Source organism: Strigops habroptila, chromosome 3, assembly GCF_004027225.2.
Source record: "Strigops habroptila isolate Jane chromosome 3, bStrHab1.2.pri, whole genome shotgun sequence".
NCBI classification, from domain to species: Eukaryota; Metazoa; Chordata; class Aves; order Psittaciformes; family Psittacidae; genus Strigops; species Strigops habroptila.
In genome coordinates, this window is record NC_044279.2 from 27,631,557 (window position 1) to 27,648,473 (window position 16,917).

Genomic DNA, 16,917 nt, shown 5'->3' on the forward strand with positions numbered 1-16,917 from the left:
TTATTCTGTCATGAGAACTTGAAACCAACAGTGGTCAGAGGAGTATCAGTAGGCAGGGGGTGCTCTAACACATACTATGGATCTTTAGCGATGTGGAACAAAAAAGAAAGTTGAACAAAAAAGAACAAAAAAAAAAGGAACAAAAAACAAAAAAACAAAAAAGATAAACCTGCAGTCCCACCTAGACTAAACAGGCAGGACAGACAGGAAGACCTTTAACTTCCATTCAGTTCAGAGAAAAGGTGAGAAATAAAGAAGAGGTGAATACAGCAATTTTTTTATTTGTGGGTGCTGGGTCAATACGAAAACAACAAAGATCAAAATGAACTGTATTACTTGAGGACACTAAGCCTCCCTCAGACCTACATACAGAAATACCAGACAAGGCAAGATCTCTGTATTAAAGTAGGCATCTGAAATAAAGTAGCTGAAGAGACTGAACTTGAATCTATACTGTCTTGGAGGGAAAAAAAAAAAAATCACAGCTAGATCAATTTTCCAAAGAATATGTCAAACATAGAAGGTTGTGGAATAAGTTGGGGCTTCATTTTTAGGTAAGAACTTTTACCCCCTCACATTGGGGGGGGGGGGGGGGGGGGAATCATACTAGAAATACAGAAATATTAACTGGAGTATAACAATATGGATCTTATAATTACGGGAGCTGGAGACATGATCAAAATGAATAAATAGACAGGGAGTTGAGATCATAGAGTTGTTCAGCAAATGGTCAGTTTGGAAAATTATTTGAGTCTGGACTGTCGTACAGATAAGTAACTGTCAGAAGTAAGTAGAGTGAAAATGAAAAGATTATTTTGTCTTTAAAAAAATCTGAAAACTAATCTTCATTAATTCTTTTGTTTCTGGCAGATCTCTTCTTTCCTCTGTTTTTTGAGGGAACCAAGGAAACTAAAGCATAGTAAATTATTTAAAGTCTCACCAAAGATATCCAGAGATGTTCTGTGGAAAAGGGAATAATACCTATTTTGGTCAGATTTCAAGCCAATGACTATGGCTGCCTCTGTCCAAAACGTACTATGAACAAACCCACACAGAACACTCTTTCTCCTCTGGTTTTCTTTCCGAAGTATTTTTACTTACTTAAAATTCGTCACAACTGAAGCAAAAGCTTAGAAGGGAAAAATTACACAGTTAGAGGAAGCTTAGATTTTTTATAACTTAATTAAAACCTATTGCATTTATGATAAATATTAATAGCCTTGAATAGGGCTATGCCTAGTTCTGCCAGTCAGCTCGTAAGTGTTATCTGGGTCTTGAAGAGGAGTTTTTGTTCAGAATAATACTCCTGATTTTAAGAAGAGTGCTTAGTATGCATAAAATTCCTGACAAATGACCTTTGATGTCCAAATTGCTAAAACAATAAACTAAATCCATTACTATGTAGTAGTAAAAATGAAATAATATAACCCACAATTCCTACACATTTAGCCAAGTTTTATCATTTGTCCCTTACTATTTAGGAAACATTGCATGTAAGTGGATAGCTTTGCTTTCCACACCTTTTAAGAAAAAATCCCTCAAATTTAAAACTAAAGAAGGTTTTCTATATTTTATCTGACTTTTTTGCATCTTATTTAACTTTTACCATGTCCTACCAATGTTTTTTGTTGTTCTTTGTTCTTTCAAATTTGAGCCATTTGGCATCCACAGATTTCTCATTGGATTTTGAGAACCAAAATCCATAAATGACTTTTAAACACTGAGTTAAAATTTGTTCCTTCCTATTCTTTTTGGATGTACCAATACCAGATAACAATGTTGACACATTATAATAATTCAGACCTGCTAAAAGGACCGCCTATATCTTCAGGAAGTCACGTCACCATCCTCTGAGGAGGACCGAGGATATTCCTGGACTCGTTGGGCATCTTAGATTTAACACGTGGCCTCTCTGAGTAGTCTTCATCTTTTAAAACTGTGTTTTGGCTTTAAGGAACGTTTCTGAAGGGCTTGGCTAGGTCCAAGCACTTAACCCTGGTTGTGCATTTGCAGTGCACCAAGGGCCGTGGATGCCAACTAGGAAGTCACTGACAGCGCTGGTGAAGAGACACAATGGCCTGGCATGGCATGGAGGGACCTAGACTGAAACTGTATCCTTGATGCACCCTGCACATTTTGAGCAAACAGGGAGAAAGAAGGTACTGCCTGAGGATCTAAGGAAATTTTTGGAGGCAAGTTTAGGAACCAAGAGAGAGATTGAGAGGAACACAGTTACGAGCAAAGTGGATTTTATTATCATTCAAGTGCTTCCAACCCATAGTAGTAGGAAATGCAGCAATTAGCAGTCAGCCTTGAAAAAGGCAAAGAAAAAGGCAGTTCTGCCTTGAGGAATCTTCACATCTTGTTCACATCACAGGGACTGTTACAGTTAGCCCTTACAGCACTTGTCTGATCACTGTCCTATGTGTAAAAAATAAATTCTTCTCTTACACAGCCAGAGAAAGCTTTTCTCCTTCAAACTGAATTTTCTCTATTAAGCCTCAGCTGGATATAAAAGGGCCTGTATGGACAGGAAGGATAGGAAAAGCCCTTAGGACACTTACTGCAGTTAATCACAAAAAGGAAGAAATAAAATAAGGTATTTGATCATCACATTACACAGAAACAATTAGGGGATATCGGGCCTTGCTAACAGATTTTTATTATTAAGGAAATCATTAAAGAAGAGGAAAAACTCCAATCGGAGATTACAGAACATAGTGCTAGACACTGGATAAATACAGTACAGACAGACTTTGTAATAGTTTGGAAAACATGTTCAAGAAGGTTATGGGGCCACTGAGTGGAAGTATAATTAAGTTTTGCAGCTCAAAGTTTCTCATGCATCTATTGTGACTCAACAATATAAAAACAAAAGGTTAAAGAATGCTTTAAATATCTATTCACATAAACGGTACAAAGACAGATTTTTGGCCTGGTTTAAAAGTGATGAAAACCAGCCCAAAACCAACAGGATAAGGTGCGAAGAGAAGGTTTAAGTAGCAAGAATCCACACAGTAGCAAAGCTGGAACGTGCTAGCCAATTTGCTGTATGCAGATATGTCCTAATCTACATTATAGGATAATTTAGCATCTGAGAGGATTAGTATCAGGGTACGTAAGCGTGTCTGTTCATCACTATCACTACCAAAATGGGGTTAGTGCAGGCTGATATACCATAGTGGCAAGTTCTGGTATAGGTTTTGAGTATACCATATTTTCCCCCCGATTCATACTTCTGAATGTTACTGTCTATACATGACGTGTTTCTTGTTCTCTTTTTTTCCCAAGCAGCACAAGGGGACTGACTTCTGACTCACTAGTTTATAAACTGTTCCATGTGTGTACCCAAACAAAAATTACATGAAGTTAACTTAACGCAAACTAGTAACCTAGCATAATATTTTTGCAGTATTTTTTTAAAAATAATCCTTAAATAAGAGTTGTCAGTAGGAACAAAATAAAGTTATGGTTTACTTAAGCAGAATTGTAAGTATGGTAATGAATGGAAGGAAAGAGAAGAGCCAAACATCTTTCATTATCTGCAGTAATGTCATCCAGAAGCCACGGCATCAAACAGCAGTCATGTAATTAGAATTGCTCTGAAGCACCAAAAAAGCATATTGGTCGCTCAGGTCTTTTTGTACCATAAGATGAGTTTTTACTCAATTTCTGTCCTTGACTACAGCAGCTCGTTCTGCTCCCAAGTGTACACCCTTGAAGCTCCATGGCTTCCACCTCAATCCTCCCATCACAGCTCCTCCTCTCTCTTTTAACTCTGTATTTACCCGTGCATATGCAGAAACCTGCAGCTCCATCTCCCTCCTATGCTCTTCACCTTTAGTTTCTTCTTACAAATTCTAATCAACAAAACACATACAGATATTTTTTCTTGTATTACAGAGAACTTCATATAATCTAGACAAAGGTCCTCTGAAAACAGCCCCTATGACATGCAAATAGAGCCAGCTGCCATCTTTAAGAACAGCCTGTGATCTGAGACTTAACAGAAGAGTTCCTGTCTCCCAACATGGCCTGCATACTAGAAAGAAAATATTACCTAAATTATGACTTAAACTCCATCCAGAATAACGAATTGTCAGCCACTGCATAAGACAATGCCTTTTCAAGCCATTCCAAGACAGCCTTTAGCTGGGGAAATTTCCTTTGATAGAGTATGTTGCTGGCCATGGCTAGGAAAACAATACTTCATTGTTGGTGAGAAAAAACGTCATAGCCAGGAGATACGTGTTTTGAATGCCTTCATCTGTAATATGGACACTGTTTCAGTGAGTTTTAACAATAAAGAAAGTGGCAGAAAATGGGCTGCTTCTACTGCAAAATCACGCAGGACTAAAAATGCTTGACAGGACTATCAAAAGAATTCATTTGAAATTAACTTTAAAATAAGAAATCATTAGCCAATTTACATTTTAAATTCTCAAACAATTAATCGTATGTTCACGCAGTTAATGTGGGGGAGAGCATGATATATTTAAATCCCAGATATAATGTTCAAAAATTTCAACACACTTTAAATGGAGAACTATATGTACCACTCCTGTAATAATCAGGCTGTCCTTATTTTTTCAATTTACTTTCTTTCCACTCAGTTAACTCTGTGATTTCCATATCCCTGTATTTCATCTCCACTCAGTCCCTTGCCTTCTCTTATCCTCATCAGCTTTAGGATCAACTGACTTTCTGCTGAGGCTTTGTTACAGCAAGATCCCCAGAAACCCAGAAAGGCCACCGAGGTGCCTCCTGATGCCAGGAGGGCATCAGGGCTGGCTAATGCAGCAGACACAAGCCTCAAGCTCAAGATCTAGGGGAGGACAATCTTTCTGATTTCCCAAGGATTTGGAGTGATGCTTTGGCTTGCTGGTGCATGCATCTTCCCTACTACTGCCACCAACACTAAATTAAGCTATCACAGGTATGCCACTTCTAAATTGCTTGTACTGCCATCATTATAGTGAGTTCTATTTGAATATCTTTGGACGTTTGGACATCTACATGAAGAGGATAATGCCTGTGGCTGAATTTTGAACTCATTCTTCATGGGGTAAAACATTCAAAGGACTGATGCATCAGGGAATGCTCAGGGGACAGGAGAATCACACCACCATCATCCACTCTCAGTTTGGGCTTGTGGTTCTGGACCATGCAGAAAAAAATGCAGACAGTGGTTATGACACTTCCTTCAAATGAACAATGTGCTTTCAGCTTAAAGGAAAAACCCCATACTAATAACTAGAGAAAATTTGGTATAGAGAATTGATAAATAAATAATAAATAAATTAGTTCATCCTTACATTTTACAATTACTACGTTAACAGTGATGTTCTGTGCAAATGTCTTTTTATTTGATGAATGTAAGTATGTAACAAATTGTATTTTCAAAAAACGGACATCAAGCCTTATTTGCTAGGAAAAAAAATCAACATTTTGACAAGGCAACTTTGAATAATGTTAGCAGGGCCAATGTATTTTTTTATTACAATATCAAAATATTGTGTGCAGTAATTACAAATTATATTAAACTAATAGAACAAACAACATTCTTGATTCACACAAAAATTACCTCAGTCTGGGTTTCTGTGAAATACAAAAAATAAAAGGGTACAATAGCTTTCTGTCTGTTACTTCTGCCTGTGCCGTGCCTGAACAGAGGAAAAGAGTTTCACTCCTGTTGTTTATTGATTTTCTAGATTAAGAATCCCAGTGAGAGAATTGTAACAGACAACCATAAAATTATTTTTGGTGTGCTTATTTGCCTTTCCCTTGCATCTATTTGGCCTGTGCCTGTAGACAATTATGCGTTCCAGCCTAGACTCAGGTGCTAATAATGAAGGACAAATAGAATCATATGTGTAAACTTCCCCTTCTGATGAAAATTTATATTAACTTTCTGCCACTGTAAACAGAACTGCATAGCTCAGCGTCCCTGATGAATTGGTGATGAATTCAGTCATTTATATACCAGGAATCTGTGCATTTATGGGAAAAGATGAAAACCGTCTGTATTGTGTAACCTTGCACTTTTTGAGTAAGAAAAAGAAAACACCAGCCTGTTTAGTTCATCACTTCGAGTGTGTAAATTTCAGCTCAAATACCAGATTTCGGCAGGACTCTCTCGGTCTCCACTTCAGGGATCCCTGCCAATATAAACAAGCCAAACAGTGCAGAGTGCCATGTTATCGCTAGAACTGTGAACTTATACACTCGCAGCCTCCTATAAAAATTGTTATGAATATCTTTGCAATACAACAGAATCTTTGTTACAGGCTGAAGCTGGACACTTTGACAGTTCGGCAGCTCTGCTGGAGAACAAAGTCGTTTGGGGGAGATAAGTACCTGGCCAGCTTTGTTCTACCTAAAACACGCTGGCCCATTTTAAAAGCCACATTTTTCTAAGCACTGCCTGGCTTTTGTTTTTTTTTCTTCTATTAGCTGTTTAAAACAAGGCGGATTTCTACAGACCTATGCATGAAAATAATTATGCATGTTTCCAAGACGTAGGAGAAATACCTTCAGAAGCATTTAAATGCCAGGCTACAAAGCAAGCACAGTCAAGTTTTTAACTACAAAAGAGTTACATGTCCACACATTAAAAATGTGCAACCAAATTAAAAATCTGCAGAGCTACCAAATACTTGAACTTCATTCTAATAAGCTGAATATTCCATGTAAGTCCAATATATTTGCATAGTGCCGCAAAAATGTGAATATCAAAGATAGCAGAAGGAGTTATTTTTTACAGACAACTTTACCACCTCCACTATAAACAAATACTCAAATATGAAATTTCATTATTTTCATTACTGAATAACTTTGGCACTCAATATTGGGCAGAAACTTTGGTTCTCTACAATAGCAAACAAGGGCATTCTCAGCCCCAACTAGCACACAAATGACATGAAAATCAAAGGAAAACATAATGTTTTGTACAACCTCGAGGGAGAAAAGTAATCATTATATCTAGATAAACAACTCTTTTCCCAAACTACATGGCAACCTACAGTTCGCATTTTCTCACTATATACTCATGGATATTTCAGTACATATAAACATATGAATTCAGTATTATGTAATATCTTAAAAGATTTTTTTTTTCCTTTGCAACAGGCAGTTAAAAATCCTGCTATGAAAGTGCAGTGTATTTGTTCCAAAACAAAAAACCCTATTGCCAGAGAACTGGAAGGCAGAATTTAAACCATCTGAATAGATTTTTTTTTAAGCATTTGAAAATATAGTTCAAATACACAGAAAGGTAAATTGTTTTTCATTTTAACTTGAATGTAAGTGGATAAATCACTTGTATTTGAGAAGACAATAGCTTGTACTCCATGTTTCACTGGTTATGAGATTGCACACCTTTTCATGATACACTTTATCTCAAAGTTGTCTGTGGCTGTTCCTATTACGCTGTGTGCATGACCTTTTAGTAAGCTGAAGAAGATACAGTTATCTTCTTTTCTGACATGCAACATCTATCAATCAACATGTTTTCACGTAATTTATTCAAGGCAAATAGCAGCTCCTAAGGCTAGTGAACCGCAGCACTATCCCAGTGATTTTGATTAAGGAACAATGTGCACGGCTTAGGTGAGAAATGAAAAATGCACACCACTGTTGATAAAGATGTAACTGTAACAGTGAATGGATCTGAAAGACCCAAATGTATATATTTTAAAGGGATTCACAGGAACTAATACAACCTACCATCATAAATACAGAAGATGTGTTATTTGATGAACTTCTCATGTTACCAGTTCAGTTTACCTTTAGTTTTTAAAGGAATGCCTATGCAGTTTTCTTGGCCTAATCTACATTTTTCTCATTGAATCAAGAATGTAAATTAAGACAAAATGATTCTTTTTCAATTTCATGCTGAAGTAGCTCAAGTTAGTGAACGTAATTTCTCCTAACAAGAAAAATTTATCACTGTACAACTCACTCAGTTGGCTCTTGTAGTGAGTTGCCGTATGCATTTATGGAAGTGAAAGGATAAAAGGATTGATAAATGTGGCAAAGGAATGGTCCCTTTAACTAATTCAAGGCAAGGAAAGCACAATTAAATGGCTCTTACCAAACAAGGAAATGCAAAGATCATTGCATCATCTATGTAATAATCCTCATCTCTTGACGGAATGTGGTTTATTTTTCACTATGACTGATTTATTTACTCTATTCTGAAATAAGTCTTTCCTTTGGAAAAAGAAACAAAGTTGCCTTATTTTTATACACTCTTATTTTGGTTATTTGATGAAATTGAAGCTTTTTTTACTCTCAAATCTAACTATAATGAAATCAAATATAAGTATATAAATAAGGTATTTTAAAGTCACTATTTATGTTTTATTTTCTGCAGAAGCTTCCTCACACATTTTGTTGGAGAAGCAACCACAGTTCCATAGGCCTTTAATGTCACATGCTAAAAATGAGAACAGTCTTCCTTACCACGGTGGAAAGGCGGTTTCATTTTTTTTTGTCTTGCACAGAATTAGCTACATTCTAAAATTCTAAATTCTAATTTCCGTTCTTGCATGATTTGATCAGGCCCTATCATTTATGGTGTGCTACTCACATAACACACACAAATTGCATTTTGCAACTAAGACTCCAAACAATTCTGTTGTTATTTATATTGTCAGAATGCCTGAGTCATAGACTACAAATCTATTGTGCTGTTACAGTGCAAATACTGAACAAATTGGCAATCTCTGCCCCTCGGAGGTTACCAGGCAAGGACAAGACAAGTGAAATACTTGCATACATGCAGAACAGACAGAGAGGAAATTACAATGAGACAATGAAGTAACACTGTCAGCATGACAGTCAGTGATCTTTGTACACCATCCCAGCCATTGTCTATATCTAAATATGTCTCTGAAGAAGAAGAATGAAGCCATTATTGATGTACTCAATCAATCCATTGGAATCACGTTACTATGAAAAATTAGAAAAATGGGCAACTTTTACTGAGCTATTTGAAGAAAACAGCTCAAAAAAAGTTGATGGATAAAGAAGTTCATAAATCAAGGGAAGATTAGCTACAGTTTATTTTAAGTGCTGTAACAAACAGGAAATACGTGTTAAGGCACAAATGAAGTAAGATGAATTCACTACTCACATTTGTTAATTTTTTCTATATGAAATGAGAAGCTTCATTTGCTTAATCCCTCTCTTACATTTAAATCCACCAACATATTCTGTATGAGTTAGCTGACATTTAAAATGTCTGTAATTACAACAGCTTTGCGTATCTACCTGTGTCATTCAAACAAATTAGACAAGTTTCTTTGGCATATAGTTTACCAGGTATGACATCAGTTTGGTTCAATATGTGAATGCTACTCTGTATCAATTCACTGGATTAATCCAATCTAATATAAACTGGTTAATCTAACTGAAAAATGTTTAATTAGAAGGCTGGAAGAAATTTCTGTTCTATAATGTTTTGGTAAGAAAACTCATATAGGTGGCTGCTCAGAAGGAACTCAGAAAGCTCATAAATACAGATGTACAGCCAGAGAATAGGGGAGCCCACTAATAAGAGTCAAAGGTCCATTACTCTTGGACAAGGCAGAGGGCTTGGACATGCTCTCCCCTCTTTCTTGGCCAGTACCACAAGAGCTCTCCCACTTCACTGCCCTTAAGACTGAGTTTGCTTTCCTGTTTCAATATTCTTTAATTGATGAACACAGACATGCTTTTGGAGGCTATTGGTACTTCTTGCCATTATAAACCCACTATTTTTGTTGTCTCTGAAACAGAGGCTACTTCTGTTACAGAAACATGAATGTCTGAATACCGTGGATCAGTTCACTAGCTGTGTGCTAATACACCAGCCTGCAGAACCTGATTTTAATGGACAATCTTCAGTCTCGTGAACTTTTGCATTTATACGGATGGTTAGTAGTACAACTGCCCTTCAGCTTCTTAGCAGTTGTCAAAAATAACAAAGGATGGAGTTATTAATTACAGTAATGCGTAGATGCCTAAATGAGGGCCCCATTAGATTTGACACCACACAGGTATGGCATAAAAAATCAGGCAAACACACAGTAGGAAAGAGCAGAAAGCAAGGACAAACCAAGTGCCACTGCTGGGCTTGCTGTAGAGACCGCATGGATAGGAACTTCAAGGACAGCAACACACATAGTGGATTTACAGGTTTTTATGGGGAACTCCTCTCAAGCCTAATGGCAGCGTGCGAGAAAGCATGAAGGTGGCTGAACAAAAATGGAGTAATCAGCAGTGAATGCTGGAATCACTGGCAGAGTGGAAATTAAAGTTGTGATTTTGGTAAAACTATCCGGAAGATTAGACTGTAGGAAAAAGGAAGAAGATTTGGAAGTACTGAGAACCTGTTAGAAGTCCCAAATCTTCCTTTCATCCCCAGTTCTTAGGGTCTGATTATGGACAAGGAGTCCAGTATGCATGAGAATGAAAAGACTAAGTTGCACAAAGAAGAGACAGCATCAGAGAAGAAAGAGAAGTAGAGATGAGAGATGAGGGGTTCTTGGAGTCTTCACGGTCTTTTGGAAGCCAGGCAAACACTGCAACAACAGGAACACAAAACAGATGACTGTACTCGATAGCTGTGCAGTCTAAGAGTAGTGATTAGAAGGAGATGGAAGGAATAATACAGGCATGACAGAAAAGGAGGAATTACATTCAGGACAATAATGCTGATATTCAGAGGTCTTCAGCAGCTTCAGTAAAGGTTCCAGTCCTCCTACCAGATCTTTCAGTGAAAGAGTCAGCAGGGATAAAGGATTCTCCTTCTGGACCAAGGGAAAAAAAGGTGAAACGAATTTTAAGATAGTTGACTCAAAGAGATTTATTTCCCTTGTTATTCTTGCACATGTCTGTGATAAACACTTTACCTTTTAGAAATGGTAGCAACTACTGATTTGGCTTAAACTTTTAGGGTGTGACTACTTTACCACTATTTTTATCACATGAATGTTTGAAATCACACTGAAGATTTGAAATGGTGTTTTCCTCATTCAGAATCTAAAAATGACATCATCCCAGAATTTATGCTTATTTACTTTTTTACTTTTTGGGATCGCAGCAGTTGGTGTTCAATACTTTTTAAACACAGTCCAACACCAGTCAAATGGAGAAATACATTGCACTGGATGTCCCACAGCAGAAAACTACAGAATATTCAATAATGAAAATCCCACAGTTTTTATCAGGCCTTCTAAACATTTCATTTAACAAAGATACAAGGTGACCTAGAGGTGACCTTACTATTGGGCAGAATGGATCTTGGGGAGACCAGGATTCAAGCTCCTCTTAGCTGTTCATGTTCAGATGTAAACTGAGTGATTATTTGCATAAAACATGGATTACAGCCTAAAAGCCTAAAGTTGTGTAGAGGTAGACGGGAACGAGTATTTCTTTGAGAGCCATTCTGTTTATGTTATAGCTTCTCAGTTAGCATTTCATTAAATGACCTCTCATCTTTTCACCCTCTGCTAGGTGAACTCTCTTGCCAGCCCAGGCAGCTTATTGCTGCTGTCAGGAAAGGTGTTAGCAAACAGTGTGCATACCCTATGTACATGCAGTTACAAACAAACGAGCAAATCTTATACTTTTCATTGCCAAGTGGGAACCATATCTACAATCGCAGTCTAAATATGATCAGGCTAGTATTCACATTAAAATACAAAGAAAGAGTCAGAAGAAAAAAAGACCCTTCTTCCCAAAGTAGAGAATGTCTTCTGTGCTGATTTTAAGATGTATATGAAATTGTAGAACACCAACTGTATTTTTTCCCATAATTTGTGTTCTAAACTAAGTTTTTCTATGGCAAAATAAATTTAAAGGAAAGGTCAAAGCTGAAACAAACAGCCACACAGAACAGAGATTTCAAAAATACTTGGTCCAGGTGCCTGTCTCAGATTTATCAGTGGTTATAGTGATGTAATACTACTAAAGTACACATGATTTTAGGCAAAAAATGATGTAAGTGGAGCTTCAAAAATACTAGCAAATTGTACCAGAAGCTACCATGAAACTGACGTAGTAAAAACCACTTTCAGTCTGTAGGGCAAAATCTATAAAAAAAACCAGAAGAGTAGTGTGCTAGGATAAGCTTTGAAAGAGTTTAGGAATATGGGGATAGGTCCTCCAAATAATGTCCAGTTGGAAGAACATGTAATTATCCTTGGAACTGAACTGACTAGCTAGAAACAAGTCAGAGACTAAGGACAAAGCTATGGAAGGAAGATGTACAAAGGAAAACTGATGAATATAATGTTTAAGGTTTAAATTTAACATTTCACAAAGTGTAAGTTGCCAAAGGAAAGAGAAATACAACACTAGATCATAAAAACAAAACTAGATCATAAAATCAAAACTAGATCATGCCCTCCAAAGGCAGGAGGCTTAGGATGCAAGAGTTTTGCCACCACAATGAATGCACAGGGAAAAGTGCATTCACTGGGGAGAATGGTCAAAGAAATATAGAGTTATCTAAGAAACTTCTCCTTTGGAAGAAGCTAAAAAACACAGACAAAGACATGCAAAAAGAGCAGGACAGCACGAAGTCTGGAAAGAGCTCCTGAAGTAAAAACTGTCACTGATCATTATCAGGGAAAGATGAGTGTCCCTAGTGCTACAAAGAAGGAAGAAATACACAGAAAGACCTGAGTGTGTGAGAGAAGCTAAACCTAAATGGTTATAAAACAAACCAAGAGATTACTGCGAAAAAACCCCAACCACCACAGGAAGAGGGGAAATTTTAAGTAAGACAGAAAATACATGGCTAAAGTGCCAATATAATCATGTGTTGATTATCAGCAACAGCTCATCTCACCACACCAAGTCCTCAGCAAAAGGTACAGTATGTAACAACCTATCTAATGGTTTTAACAGCAGGTGAAATCTAAGGCATAGCTCCCACATTGCTTTCTGTTCACATGGATAACCAACACATCTGATAACCTGCACCCCGTTAAAAGCAACAGCCCCAAAATATTCTGATAACCATCTTGAGGAGGGGGAAGCAGAAGCAGAAGGGCCGTTGGAAGAAAGCAGGCCCCTTGGGCATGGAACCCAGACTGGTGCTGGGCTAGAAGTGGTTTGGCTTTTCCCCGTTTCATGAATAAAATACAGGTTATGTGAGTGAACATACATTACTGCTTCGCGTACTGACTGAGAATGAAGTGGTTTTGTTTTCACAAAACATTAGTTATAAACTGGTAGGGCTGCTGGCTTTGCATGCACATTACTATTATATGGGTATTTGTATTTTCAACTAAATAGAAAAATCAAGAGGTCAATGAATTATAACATTCACTAAGAATTTCTGGTTGTCTGATAACCACCATTAACACTGGTTCAGTTATTTATGTTTCAACACTATCTGATGTACAAAACCGGCTCGTCTAGTCCACTAATACATAAGCCATTAGCAAAGATTTCCCAGATAGTTTAAGAAAACAAATTCCAGCCTACACAGCATTTACTGAATTGGTTTCTCAGATAATTTATTAGACATTTGAGTTTTGTGACTGGTCATTTAAGTCATATAATATTGCCTTCACTCCCCGACTGAAAGATTGAGGAACTAAAACTCCTTAGCTTAAATAAGAAGCAACAAAGGAGAAACAGCCAGTACTGCTGTGTAGGCATAAGTAATTCTGTTGAAATAGGAACAGTTATCCACTTTGAAATAAAAACATAGCATAGCAATAATAATTAATTTTATTAACCAGAAATAAGAAAAGAATCAAATACTATTCAGGATTCAAATAAACATTTTTGTTCTGAACTCCAGTAAGAAGACTTTCAGCTACAGCAACAGGTATTAATGCACATACACTATTATTTAATCGAGTTTTGTATACTGTTTACTATTGATTTTAAAAAGAGCACCTACCTTACATAATTTACAGGCTGAATGACCAGTGAGCAAGGTATGCAATTTGCTCCCTGATTCTCTGAACCCAGTTTCTAAGACCTGCCAGTCATCATTTAACTAACTAAAATGGGCAGCTGCGTTAGAGAAGTGATTTTTCACACAGAACCTAATGGCATCTGAACAAATATGAATAATATCTGAAATACCATTTTAGCAGTTAGTAGGGCTTGAAAATGTCTCTGAAATTTATTTGTTCCTGGCTGGCTTTTGATGTTATATCCTGCAGACCCTAAGCAGAAGCAGAATGCTATTGCCTTGCCTTGAAGTGACTTGTAAGGAAGATGGTAACCCTTTCCTTGGTGGCTGGCACAGGGCTATTCCCTGGAAAGAGGATTTTCCTGGTAAACTTGTGCAACCAGGGCTTGTCAATACATAGCTGAGATAGGGATGAGATAGGAACAAAGCCACACAAACTCTCAATATGTTCCCTTCCTTTAGCAGTACATGCAAGAAGGACTGGTGCCCTAATGAAGCAATTTCCTCCGTTGAGCTGCAAGCCATGCACCTTGCTACCTTGACTAGCCTTACAGAACGCTATTCGAAAAATCACCTGAAATTCCTGTATCCCCAGTAACAAGAAAACTTTGAAAAAGATACAGAAATGACCAGAATTCTCCTTGAAGAACAAGGTGTTTCAGAGAGAAGAAATAGTTTGAATTCTTCAAAGTTAGGAGAGAAAAATGGGAACATAGCTGAGAGTTAACACTATGCATGCAATGAAGTATTAACTATAGTTGCATGGTTTGGGTTTTTTTGAAGGCATACAACCTTTTTTTAACATAGTAATCTGCATCTTCCACTAGCAATCAGCCATCCTGGATTTATGCACATTAAACAAACTACATCTTAACATAGTATGTGTCTTTCAAATGATGACATGCCTGAACTCGATGTAGAGCTAATAAAAAACATTAGGTCTGTTAAAAGGTAAACCAAAACCCATTCTCTTTCCTCAGCCTCAGACAGAAATTAATGAAGTCATCAGGGTGCTGCAGGCGTTGGCAAATGCAAAGGCTACCTTAAGCATTGCTTATACTGCAAACTTCAAATAGAAAGGGATAGAAATAGGAGCTACTCAATCACTGGCTAACTGGGACTGTAGGGGTGAGGTTTAGAAACTCTATTAATAGGCAACTGCTAGAGAACTGGGAATTTCTTTTAATTGTTTCCGTTTTCAGGGGAAAAAAAATAAATCTCTCCAAGCTTCAATGCTGTGCAATTCTACAGTAAGGCATACACAAACCATGAGTTTCCAGGTGTTTTGTTTGTCTAGAAAAAAGGTATGCTGTTTATCAGATACATAGTGTGTTTCCTTGTATTTGCAGAGATGATGATTGTAATACTTTCAGAATATTATAAGAATACGGAATTAAAATTTAGAATTATACATATCTGCATTATAACTAACAGGGACAAGTGGCAGGAACAATCAGGAGGGACAAGAAGTCACAACTTCTAAATCTCTTGACACTGGAGGACTCTTCATTGTTATCTCACTGTTATAAACTAATACTATTTTAAACTATTTCTGATCACAAAACAAAGTCAGCGATCAATTTCAAATTAAAACATACCCATCTACCTGCTGAACAGATGAACAGAAATACATTTTCCAGAGGTCAATGAAGTTGATAGGGCTCCTAATGTCTCTGATGGCACAGCAATCATGGCCTTTTCTGTAGTACCTCAATTGCTATATGAAAGGAAGAGAACGGGGCAAAGAGCTGATTGGATCTGACAGGGAGGAAACACAATCTAGGTCATCCACAATATTGCCAAAAAGTTGTCCTCTAATTAAACAAGTAACTGTCATTATGTAGTTTTCTTCTTCATGCTCACAGCAAGCTAATGGTGAAGTGAGCTCTTCCTAGGAAGAACAAGCTGAAATCATCACAAAAGGTTCCAATAACAAAATGCCTTTTAGCATAGCAGCAGTTATAAAAACATATCCAAATAGAGGCAGTCCTGTATGGTCATCTTGACTAACAATAAGATTTCAGAGATTTACAGCATTGTTTTGACTTACCCCAGAAAAATCACCTGTGGTGTAAAGAACACTAATGTAGATGACACCACAGCCACTGAATACAATTCAGTTATACTGGAGGGTATTTGCAGTTGGTTTTTTTTTTTTCCTATTATTTTTGAAACCTCTTCAAAGACACAGACAGCATTCTTAGCTCTTTATGAAACAAACTGTCTTTTCATTGTACTGCTACAACACCCTGCACAATGGGGACCAAAAACTTGCATAAGTTTTTGAGACCCAGTAATACAAATCGTTACAATAAGACATCGCATGCAAACAACTTTTTTTTTAAGTACTGCTGGTATCTACATCTGAGAAGGACGACAACATCCTTCTCAGTTGCACATGAACCTTCAAGTCCTCATATCACAGAGTATTTTTTCCTGATTTCGCTTTACTTAATTATGGTTTTAAAAAGCATATGGTCCTGAACATGTAAATCTGTTCATATATATTTAAGAAAGATACTGATCTCTCACCTCTCTTCCTAAGAAATTAGTTGGAATTGGGTAGTATTCATTCTACTACATATAAAATTAATTAATTTTATTAAATTACACATTAGTTTTCAGTAGCTAATTTAAAGCAACAAATGTAGTTTTTCAACATATTCACTTAAAAAAAAAAAAAAAAAAAAGGTTCTCTTTGAGGCCGTATCTAAATATCTAAATTATTAGATACTCTTAACTGGCATCACAAACAGCAGGATTATCAATCTTTTCATCAATGCCTGCTAAAATATATTCTAAGCTATTAATCCTGTTGCAAAATCATAGTTGGAAGCATTACAAGGGCATATATCTCAAGACAGACAGAAGTTAATAAAAAGCAGGCAAAGCTTCATCTTCTGTCCCAAGCAGAATCAGGTACCTAACAAGCTAGTTTCTGTGTTTCGTTGGGTTGGGTTTTTTGTTGGTTTTTGTACAACTGGTTGGTTGGTTGG

At 36.9% G+C, this 16,917-nt stretch overlaps 1 protein-coding gene across 1 annotated transcript in view; it reads right to left on the minus strand.

Annotated features, from left to right (window-relative positions):
• FOXP2 (forkhead box P2) overlaps positions 1-16,917 on the minus strand; it is a 415,715-nt gene that overhangs the window by 145,554 nt on the left and 253,244 nt on the right. The window lies entirely within an intron of this gene.